We start from the raw sequence: 12,116 nt of genomic DNA, 5'->3' as shown, positions 1-12,116 counted from the left end.
GCATCATCAAGGGAAAGGCCAGGCTGGGGCGCCTGGTCCACAGGAAGACATGCACCACTGTTGTCTTCACACAGGTTACCTCGGAAGACAAGGGTGCTCTGGTTAAGCTGGTGGAAGCTATTAGGACCAATTATAATGACAGATATGACGAGATCCGCCGCCACTGGGGAGGCAACGTCCTGGGTCCTAAGTCTGTGACTCGCATTGACAAGCTGGAAAAGGCAAAGGCTAAAGGACTCGCCACTAAACTGGGTTAAATGTACACTTAAGTTTTCTGCACATAAATATAATTACAAAATTTAAAAAAAAAATCACCGTGCTTAGCAGTAAGTGTCTTTACCCACTGAGTCATCTCTCCAGACCTCCTGAGCAGAGAACAAGACAAAAAGTAAAACGGCAAAACAGATGACCGAAGGCAAAGTGAAGATACTGTGAGAGTGACGGATGTCCAAAGTAAAGGATTACAAAACAGAGGGAGCTATCTTAGAAGTGGAAGGACCACCCCACGTTAAGAACAGTGAATTATCCCACTAGAGGGAACACAGCTAGTTCGGCGAGAAATTGATACAGAAATTAACCACGGACACGGCCCTCCTGACTTATTAAACCTGGAGGGAAACAAGGAAACATCAGGACTCTGGGCAGGAAAAGTAAGCCCACTGGGTTGGAGCGAACTGTGGTTCTGATGTTGGATTTTGCAGTCACGTAACAGACCAGATAGCTTGCTCTTTAGTGGCAGGGAGCCACATACAATCTGCTCTTGGGACACGTCTCCTTTTTAATTGGGAAGGACATTAAAACATTACTATCTCTCCCTCTTTTCCGCTTTCTTCTCCCCTTCCTCCTTTCCTTCTCTTCTCAGTTCTCTCCTCACCTCACCCCCTTTGCGTTGCTAAATAACTCAAGGTAGCCCCGACGTCATGCTCTTCCTTCTCCGGTCTTTGGGTTTCGGATGTACTCAACCATGCCCACCTTAATACTGAGGCCAAGTTCACTACAGCTTTTCTTATGTTAAAATATCATTTTTTTTTTCACATAAGAAAGCACCTCTAGGTGCTTAGGATCTTATGGGAAGAAATAAAATGTAGACAGATTGACAGAGGCAGGGCAAAGGGGGCCTCCATCAGTCAGGCATCGAGGCAAGGGGCTCAGAGGAGCTACCCAGCAGAACCAGCCCCGTACAAACCCCTTAAAAGTGGAACAGGAAAACGAAGCCAAGAATCTCCTCCATACTGGCTACAACGAGGCATCTGCTGCATTTGCATGGAGTTATGAGTTGGCTGTCTGTGGATGGCTGGATTTCAGCTGTCTGTGACTGGTTGGAGCCTGTCCGTTTGTTACAGAAAGCAAACTTACAAATTAGGTTTCCATTTGACTGAGTATGGAGTTAGCTTGTTATAAAGGAATGAAAGTACAGCGGTGAGACTCGGACCAGCGGCTTCATGCCTGCTTAGCCCTGGGTCTTCTGGTTCCTGCTCTCACAGCCAGTGCTAGGGTGAGAGCCAGACGGGCACTGGGCAATTCTGTGCCCCAAAGAGGAAAATCATCTAAACATGAGCAAAGGAGAGTGGAAGAGGCAAACATCTTCATGTGCACATGTGCACTGTGCACAAACCTGCCAGGAGGAGCACAAGGAGGAGCATGGATGCTTCTGTCAGCCCCTCCAAGTTCTGTAAGAAGTCCTCAGAGAGGTGGGGACTGTGTCTGCTAAGGAAGTGGGGAGCTTTGAAGACAGGGTCGAGGCTGATGTGACAACCTACACCCCCAAATGGGGCACTGAAAGGAAGTTCTAGAACCCCAGTGCACCCAGGTGGCCTCCTTCGGCCTTCTTGTTCTGTCCTACGTCATTGCCCCCAAATCGAAGGAGAACATCCCGCTGGTCCACGGGGGATGCTGCAGAGAAACTTGGGGAGATGTGGAACAGTGACAAGCAGCCCTGTGACAAGAAGGCTGCCAAGCTGAAGGAAAAATATGAAAAGGACAGTGCTGTCTACAAAGTTAAAAGAAAACCAGCTGCAGCAGGAAACGGTCAAGGCTGAAAAGAAAGAAAGAGGAGGAGGAGGAGGGGGAGGAGGGGGAGGGGGAGGAGGAGGAGGAGGAGGAGGAGGAGGAGGGGGAGGAGGAGGAGGGGGAGGAGGAGGAAGAGGAGGATAAGTTGGGTCTAGGTCAGTTTTTTTTCCTTGTCTATAAAGCCTTTACCACCCCCACCCCCATACACACCTCATTCATTTTGAAGAAAAAAAAATTGAAATGTAAGGCCTTGAAAGATTTGTTTTAAAAACTATACAGTGTCTTTTCTGAATGGTTAACACACCAATGAGTGTGTCTTTAACTAGCCCTGTCCTGGCAGTAATTGCAATACCCACTAACTGCGCCTGGTACAGCCTGGGGGGTTATAAATTGGTATGAAAATTTCAATCATGTTCTTTTTTTTTTTTTTTTTTTTGGTTCTTTTTTTTTTTGGAGCTGGGGACCAACCAGGGCCTTGCGCTTCCTAGGCAAGCGCTCTACCACTGAGCTAAATCCCCAACCCTTCAATCATGTTCTTGTTAGAGCACAATACAGTTGAGTTATGTATGTGGATGGTAGTTCTGTGTTTGATTGATTATCTCTGTTAACGGAATGCCACTCGGTATTGACATTGTGAGTGCTTCTAAGTAAATACAACTTTTTTTTATTAGAAAAAAGTTTCTGCCTTCTATACACGCAATTTGTATAAATATGCAAAGATCGCCGGATAACTTTTGCTTCGTGATAAAGACGCAGACACCTGTATGATGGGACACCTTTGCTTTTCCTTTCTACAACACGGGGGCTTCACTTTGTGTTCTTTTTCTCCTTTCTTTTATAAAGGAAAACATTTAATCGGGACTGGCTTACAGTTTCAGAGGTCCGGACCATTATCATCACAGTACCATGGCATCCTGTAGGCAGACTCTATTTTGGGGGAGCCAACATCTTCATCCAAAGGCAGCGGGAGACTGAAATGCCACACTCGATGGAGCTTGAGCATAAAAACCTCGAGGCCTACCCCCACAGTGACACACTTCCTCCCACAAGGCCACACCTCCTAATAGTGTCACTCCCCATGGGGCAAGCAGCCAAACATATGAAACTATGGAGGCCAAGCCTATTCATACCACCACTTTTCAATAGGCTTTTAGCCATAACGTAATGCAAAATGCACTTAGTCCAACTTCAACAGTCCCCATAGTCCATCCCGGCCTCAACAATGTTTAAAAGTCCGAAGTTCAAAGTTTCTCCTGGCCACATGCTCATGGTCCATCTCCCCTTTGGAGATCTCCTCCTCTCTCTCCTCCTTCCTCTTCCTTCTCTCCTCTCTTTCCTCCAACCAGGTCACTCCAAAGCCACCTACCTCTAATCCCTCCGGTAACTGGCTGTACCTAATTGTATTTAACCAATAGCTTTAAATCAAGGAACAAGGTTTGCACAACAAAAGCTTGTAAACATGAGAAGTCACTCATAGGTCTAGACCTTTGGGTATAAAATTTAGCTTTACAGTACACGGCAACAGATCAAACCTCAACATGTCCATACACAGGTAAAATATAAATATGAAATATTTTAATCGCAAAGATAGTAATGCATTTACACAACAATCAGAACTTAAAGAGTCAACACTATCGTGTTTTCGTTGGATCGTTGGATCTTTCCAGCGTTAAGTCGACACAGGCTTTTATTCTGACATCTTCCCGGCTTCTAGATTCCCCATATATAAGGAATGTTAACCTATGCGCGAATGCTCGAAATGGCTTTTAAATCCCTGTAAATTTGAAATGAAATGCCTCAAGTTAGCAAGTGCCTCATTTTTCCAAATTCACTTTTTTTTCTGGTGAATAATTTTTAAATTTTGTGTGTGTGTGGTTAAAGTATGTATGTCCATGTTTGTACACACACATGTGTGTGCGTATAGAGATTAGAGTCCTATGTTAGTTGCATTGCTCCATTGTTCTCTTTTAGTTTTTAAAACATGACCAGACGCTGAATCTGGAGCTCACTAATGGCCACAGTGGTTGGCTGGTGAGCTCGGGGACCCACCTATCCCCACTAGTGCCCAGCATTGGGGTTACACATGTGCCTGTCACAGGCTGGGGACCTGACCTAAGGTCTTCATACTCACATGTCAGGACCTTAACTGACTGAGCCAGTTAACTCTCCAGCACCTGGCAAACAGACAAAATAGGAGGTGAGGTGGCAGAGTGCTTGCCTAAGATGTGGAAGGCCCTGGGTTTGGTTCCCAGCACTGGCAGGGGGAAGGAAAAGAAAACAAAAGAGGAGATAACAAACCCAGTACCCCACATAGCCATTATCCAGATTCAACCAATATCAAGGTTTTTCACAGCAAAGTTTTGAAGTTAAAAGCAAAACTGTCTTAGGTTTTACTGCTGTGAACAGACACCATGACCAAGGCAAGTCTTATTAAGGACAACATTTAATTGGGACCGGCTTACAGGTTCAGAGGCTCAGTCCACTATCATCAAGGCAGGAGCATGGCAGCATCCAGGCAGGCACGGGGCAGGAGGAGCTGAGAGTTCTACATCTTCATCTGAAGGCTGCTAATGGAAGACTGGCTTCCAAGCAGCTAGGGTGAGGGTCTTAATACCCACACCCACAGTGACACACCCACTCCAACAGGGCCACACCTCCAAATAGTGCCACTCCCTGGGCCAAGCACACACAAACCATCACAAAAACTATTTTGTCCACATTCATCTGCAGACAAACACCTGAGGAAGACAGCCCTCCAGAGGAGCCATGCCCCTGCTCTGAGTGTATCAGACTTCACAAACACCAACCTCCTCAAAGAGCAACAGTCCCTCCACCTAAGATTCTTATAGATTCCTCCCTTGTCTGGAATGCTCAAGACTACAAGTACCTCAACTTTCAGGACTATCTGAGTCCCTTCTAGGTCTCTGTGACCACAAAATTAGCTAAGAGAACAGCTGGAAAGAGGTCTCAGAGGTGCTGGACCGTTACAATGGGCGTGGTATGACAAATTGTGTCCTGGAGTCAAGGATACAGGGGGAATCCAAGAAAAGACCAGACAAGATGCAGCCACAATGACACACCACAGGTGAGGTGACATAGTCCCGGTCGGCCAATCTCCTTCCATTTACCACCTCCCAATAACGTCACCAGGAATGAACGCATCTATTCCTTCAGTCAGAGCTCTCAGACCCAGCTGGCTTGGGAGTGACGTCACAGGCACATTCGGGGGGGTTGGCTTTTCCTGCACTTTCTTATTCAGCCAACCTGACAGAATTAACCCTTCTGAGAACTGCTTGTGTGTGGAGGTCTGCTCTCAGATCCCAGAGACTCCCTCGCCCCCCCACCCCCCACCTCCCCCACCCCCCACCCCTGATAAGTTCAGGCAGGCACTCATTCTCCTGACAATACTCCACACCCCTTCCCTTATAGTCCTATCCTGGCCAGTCTCCGTGTGACAGCCCCTGGGAGTTATTTCTGTTAAAGAACACAAAGTATCAAGTCACTGTAGGCCACTGTGAATTCACCTTGGATTCTCTGGGCTGGCGGACTCCCCATGGTTATACTGTAGGCGATTTAACCCATCAACCTCTAGCTATTTATTTTGGTTAACACCAATAATAACTTTTACATTAACACATTTAACACAATTTCTATACTTAGAGAAAGGGAGTTTCCCCTTCCCTTTAAAAAATGTTATTAGTAATTCAATATGTTCCTCCATTCCACAGCTAAATTTAAAAAAAAAAAAAAAAAAACTCTATCACTCATAACCCTAGCTGAATGGTATAATTACAAAAAATAAATCTCAATTTGCAGTTTGCATATCCATCATAGACATTTCCCAAAGCAGTTTTGAAGTCTCCTGCTTTGGTGTGCACCGTAACGAATGCTTCCGGATTCTCCAGGTCAGAAGGAGCAGGCAGAGGTGCTGAGGTGCCCACGTGTGAGCCTTGAAGGTTGTACTCTAGGATCCTGGCTTCCGGTGAAGTCTTTGTATTCAACAGCACAGAGTGAAACAATTCTCAAGCACAGGCTACACAATGATTCAGCTACTGTGAAAGACTAATTGGATTAATAAGTTTAACTATAGAATGCCTCCCATTTAGCTATAAAGTTTTGACAAGAGAAAATACTTTAATGTAGATTTCAGTTTGGCTTAGTACCTCAAACTCTTGAAGACCACACAGATTTTTCAGGACAGAAGAACCTCAGGTTATTTGGGAACTGGAACCAACTAATCCCATTTTGCAAACGGGGAAACTGAGATCCGTTTTTTGTTTGTTTGTTTGTGTAACTCTGTTTTAATGTTGTTTTCCTCCATGAAGGACAACACCTAGTTACTGTACTAGCGCGAAATAAATAAATTAATTAAATCTAGATTTTAAAATGAAAACATGAGCAGGGTAACAAAATAGTCACCAAACGCAACACCAACAGGCGCCAATAATACCTTTCCAAGGTTGTCACTAAAGTTTAATTGCACTTTGCAAGCGTGCAAATTCAAAGTAACTCAGTACACAGAGTAAACATTAGTAAGGTGGGTAATTTTGTTATTCTTGATTCTTCTTTTAAATGTGGGTTTCTAAATCTACTTTCCATTAATTTATTAAATCTTATCCTTTTAGTACTTACTAACATTTTTTTTTACTTTTTCCAGATGTTACCTGCTTAACTGCCCCCACCCCACCCCCCGCCATTCTTGTACTGCATTTTGATACAGTGTCTTTGATCTTTTCCTACAATACAGACTCTCAAAACTAAGCTGCTGTAGCGGACCTTGATGATGACATTTGGGATTTATAAATTTTGTTCTTTCTCTGGCAAGGGACTCCCCAAGTATAGAGAGCAGGTCAGAGCCAAGCTGCCCTCTGACTCCAGCAGCTGCCCCACGCCCTGACTGCAGGGACCCTACTGGGGTCCTTTCTTAGTCCCAGGAAAGGTAAGTGCTATGGGGCACGAATCGCCCGAGGTGAGACCCACACCCGCCAGGGCCCCAGGATCGGCTTTTCCTCTCGAAATATTTTCCTTGGGTCACCAGGTATCTAGGGCGCCGGGAAGGTTCTAGAGCACTGGTCTGGCAGCTTCGTAAGGAAGGGGGAGGACCGCTCGCACTCCGGGGATCCCAAGCGGGAGCTGCGAGCCACGCGGCGCGCACGGGTTTCAGGGTGCGCGCAGAGGGGACGCGCACAGGGGGTCTGAGTCTCTCCCGGGTCTCCGGTGCCCGCAGCCCCGCGAAGTTGCAGGGCTGCCACTCCCGCGCGCAGGTCTCCGCTTACCTTCCCGGCCCTCACGCCGCTCCCGATGGAGCACGCAGAACTTTCCGGCCCAGTGCGCGGGGGCGGGCGGCTCTAGTAGCCCGAAACCCACGGACCGAAACACGCTCGCCTCGCTACCCGCCCGCACGCGCGGGGATTCCGGATGCGTCCTCTCGCGCCCGCCCGAGACCGGCACAGCGGATCGGAGCCGCTCCCTGCGGCGGGGACGGGCTCGGGCGCGCGCTCCGAGGCAGGCGGGCAGCCAGCGGGCGCCAGCAGGGTGCGGAGCTCGCGAGGCTCTAAGTTGGTAAAGGTTCCCAGTAACCAGCCTTCGTCCCAGACCCTGGGTGGTGCCCTTGGTGGAGAGTGATGGAGCTGAGCACCTGCAAGGGAAGCAACTGTCTGCCTTCTCACCGGGCCACAGATCAGATAAATCCCCAGAAGGGTGTGGGATATACCGGTGTACTGGACAGAAAGGGGGCAATGTTTATTCGTGGGTAAATAGGTTAAAGGAGAAAAAAGGATAGAGGACGTAGATCATCATAAAAGACAAGTCACTTGGGCTGGGGAGGTGGCTCAGCGGTTAAGAGCACTGACTGCTCTTCCAGAGGTCCTGAGTTCAAATCCCAGCAACCACATGGTGGTTCACAACCGTTTGTAATGAGATCTGATGCCCTCCTCTGGTGTGTCTGAAGACAGCTACAGTGTACTTATACATAATAATAAATAAAATTTAAAAAAAAGACAAATCACAAATACCGCATAAGCTCAAACAACAGGCAAAAACAGGAATTTAAAGCAAGTGTCACATGCACTAAAAGCCTCTATGAAGTTTTCATTTTGTTCAGGAGACCAAACTACGTGGTGACTGTGAATAAATAAGGACGTGACATTTCCAAGGCATGTTTGAGGAGGTTTTTACTGTAGATACTAGAGGGAGTACAACTAGAGGCATCTGGAAGAATCTAGAGCAGGGAGAGAAAGCAGTACACCGGATATAGCAGCAGACTGACCGAGGCCACGAGAAGGTGGCGCATGGGGTGGGGGTGAGGAAAAGAAGAGAAGACAGAGAGGACCGAGAGAGAATAGACCACCAAGAGCAAAACGCCAAGAGAACGAATGGCCAAGATGTCAGGGTTCTATAAGAACAAGCAGCTGGGAGAAGGAACGCATGATTGCCCCGTCATGATGAGCTGCCCCCTTGAGTTGTGGGCAACGCCCCCTTTTGCTTTTGTCGCCATATTTTATCACAGTAACAGGAAAAGCCAGTAAGGCAACATAGCATTACCTCCTCTTCACCCATTTCTCCCCATCCTTTTAGCATAACAGCCCAGAGCTGTGCGCATGACTCAGTGGGCACATACATGATGATCCCCAGTGACATACATCCAGACTGCAGCTTTGAGTGATGTCTATGTGATTTTTTTTTTCAGTTGTTGACAGACTGTCCTCCAAAGTAGCTTATCCTGGGGCCAGCTGCACGGGACAGCACAGCTTTCGTACTCTTTCTTCATAAAGTCCACTTACACTAGATATTCCCAATTAAAGTCCTGTGCTGCAGCTCTGGGCTTCTTTTTATCATTTTCTTCCTCTTCCTCTTCCTCTCCCTCCACTTTTTCTCCTGCTTCCTTTGCCTTTTCACCCTCTCCTGCTTATAATTCTCACTTTTTAACTTAAGATGAATACATATAATTGAGGCAAATGCTCATAACAAAATAGCCACCATATAGTGTACAACTGACTGATACTTAGTACAATCACCAGTGCAAGCAATATCACTGTGTAGTCCTAAGACTTTCAGTCTCCACAGAAGGAAATTTGTACCCTAAAGCCTTCAGTCCCCTGTTTCTCTATCTCTCAGATCCTGGCAAGCACTAATCTTTTTATGTCTATAATTTGCCTACTCTGAGCATCTCCTATAAGTGGCTCATACTGTGTGTGACGTTGTGGATCTGGTTTCTTACACTGAGCATAATGTTCCTCTAGAACGTCACTCATTCATGATAGCTGAGTAACATTCTAATTTATTGATGGCTCAAAAATCTGTTAATCCGCTTACTTAGAGAACATTTGAACACACCAACTTCTGTTTAAATTCCAGCCTTCGATTCTACTGGGCTGATACTTAAGGAAGGGATTACTGCTTCCAGTGGAGATCTACGTCTGACTGTTTTGGACACACAGCCTCTTTTCTATGCGGCTACTATCACCCTCATTCGGCCAGCAGGACCTCAGGGTTTTGTCTACATCCCTGACTGTTTATTTAGCCTGTTATTATTATAGTCTGTTTTAAAAGCATGAAAGTCATTCTAGGGGATATGAACAGGTGATAGTATGATTTGCATCTTTGTAATTAATCATTCTGTTGTATCTTTTCATATGCTAATTGGACTTTTTATATATTTCTTCTGCAGAAATGTCCAAATTGTTCGCCGGATTTTTTAGTTGGGTCGCTTGTCATTGTTGGTTTGTGAAATACCTTCCCACAGTTTGCACACCAGACTACCTTTATCTTTAGACATTTTCTTCATTCTGTGTCGTGTTTTGTTTTCTCGATAGGGACGTTAGACACGTAAAAGTTTTAAACTTTACTGAAATCCAATTTACCTCATTTTTCTTGACGTGCTTTTTTCTTTTGTTCTTTTGAGTTGTGTCTAAGAATTTGTTGTCAAGTCTAATGTAGTAAAGATTTTATCCATATGTTTTCTTTTAAGAATTTTATGAGTTGGTGGTTTCAACACTGATGTTTGGGTTTTGATCTATATTTTTTTTTTTTTTTTTTTTTTTTTTTTTTTTTTTTTTTTTTTTTTTTTTTTTGTTTTAATTTAATTTTTTTTTTTGTTGCTAAATCCCCAACCCCTGATCTATATTTTTTATTGTTGTTTTGAGGGCTTTTTTTTTTTTTTTTTTTTTTTGGTTGTTGTTGTTTTGATCTACAATAATTTAGTTTGCAGGGGGTGCAGGGGTGCTAAGGACTGAACTCAGAGCCACGCACATACCAGGAAGTGCCTCACCGGTGAGCAACACCTTCCTTCTTCCCTTAGATTTTGTGAGGAACTGTTGTGGATAGCCCTGGTGCTGTTTGTATTTTGAAGCTAATTCAGCTTCCCAAAGAGGGGCTGCCTGGGACAAGGATTGAATCGCACACTCAAGTGACTTCATGTGATCCTTCCCCTAGTGAATAAAGATATTTAGGAACCAATCACTGGGCAAGGAGTAGGCGGGACTTCCTGGTTGGAGAGAGGAAGAGGGGAGGCAGGAGAAAGAAACTTGCTTTTAGACTGGAAAGACGGTGAGTCAAAATGGAGGTAGGTTAGGCCCCCAGTTCAGACGGCAGATCCACTGGGATCCGCTACCAGAGGATTTATATCTTAGAATGCTTACAAATGAGGATGCCAGTTGCTGCGCCCAGCGATTGTGTTACCTGTTGATTCTAAAGATTCTAAACTAAGTTTGTGTGGTGTTTTCCTTCACTGCGACTCAACTGGGTTTGAGAGGAAGGTATGGCAGTAGCATGGGATTCTTTTATTATTTCACGCAACAGACGACTTCCAACATGGCAGACAAGAATCCACTAGAAATTTGAGATTCTGAGCCCCAGAGTTAGAGGTTTACTTCTTAGCAAGGGGAGGGGAGAGGTGGTTTCTCAGGAAGTGGAATCATGTGGTGGTTCAAGAGTGGGAACCTTAAACAAAGGAACAACGGGGGCAAACTCAGCTCACAGGCTCTGAGGTCCCTTGCTGTGAGAAGAGACAAGATGGCTGCTCTGAGGCAGAGAGCCAGCGATTAAAAGCTGTTTGTTTCCTACAAGCAGGTAATCATAGGACAGAATTTTAAAGTTCAGATTATTTGCTTTAAAGATGGTATAAAGACATCATGCTCTAATCAGTCTTACAGGAAGCTCATAGTCTTTCTAACATGGGCTCCGCGAGAATTTTGGGTTAAAATCCTGGTTTGAAAATCTGCCTGCTTCTTATTAGCACGTATTAATAGAAGTGTGATTAAATTGTTTTATAGTTAGAAGAAGAGAATACAGATTTTGCCCAAGTCACCGGGGGAAATTCCACCAGCAGTTCATAACTAGTATAGGGAAAAATGCAATGGCCCCAAGCAGAGAGCATCATAGATAAAAGCTGCCTACTTCCTATAGGCAGGTATTAGTGGACGTTTACTTTAAAGATGGCATATTAAAGTCTGCAGGATAACTCCTATTCCTTGAACGTGGGCTCCACAGGAATTTTGGATTAATTATCCTGACATGACAAATGAGGAAAAAGGCCTGAGAACAGGTTTATACAATAAGCAAGTGGTTTTTTAGGATGGAAGAGAGATTGTATGGAAACAATTGTTTTAGGGAAGCTTTGAAGTCCTGTAAGATAACTCATATTCTTTGAATGTGGGCTCCACGGGGATTTTGGGTTAATATCCCGGCATGACAAATTAGAAGAGGCCTAAAAATAGGTGCATACAGTATTGTTTCATTTACTTCATTTGTTTTGAATTGTTTTTATTATCAAAATGAAGAGAAGGCGAGAAACAAGCTTTCCCAGTTGTCGACTAGAAGGATAGGCCGATTTGGGAAAAAGGTTTCGTCTTTGCATTTTTAGAAAAGGTGATTAGACTCTGGACACCTTCCAGAGCTATATGGATCATATTTGATAGTGGCAGACAGCCTGAATATAAATTCAGGTGAATCAAACAAAAAATATTCTTTGCGCCATACCTCACCGTGGCACGGATGAAGGCTTACAATTGGAACAGGATTTCTTCCTAACTAGTCTGAGCACCATACACAGGCTAATACGATCTATACAGACATCTTGATGATACTAAAATTTTGTTTGAGATTTG

General features: G+C 44.9%; 1 protein-coding gene across 1 annotated transcript in view; it reads right to left on the bottom strand.

The window, feature by feature from the left end:
* Positions 1-7,436, bottom strand: part of Popdc3 (popeye domain containing 3) — a 28,089-nt gene extending 20,653 nt beyond the window's left edge. Inside the window, exon 1 of the mRNA XM_032896901.1 lies at positions 7,287-7,436. The gene's annotated coding sequence lies outside the window, so the exon portion shown is untranslated. The remainder of the gene's footprint in view (positions 1-7,286) is intronic.
* Positions 7,437-12,116: the final 4,680 nt, after the last annotated feature.

Source organism: Rattus rattus, chromosome 3, assembly GCF_011064425.1.
Source record: "Rattus rattus isolate New Zealand chromosome 3, Rrattus_CSIRO_v1, whole genome shotgun sequence".
NCBI lineage: Eukaryota > Metazoa > Chordata > Mammalia > Rodentia > Muridae > Rattus > Rattus rattus.
The sequence above is the reverse complement of the archived record's forward strand: the minus strand, read 5'-3'. Positions and strand labels throughout refer to the sequence as shown.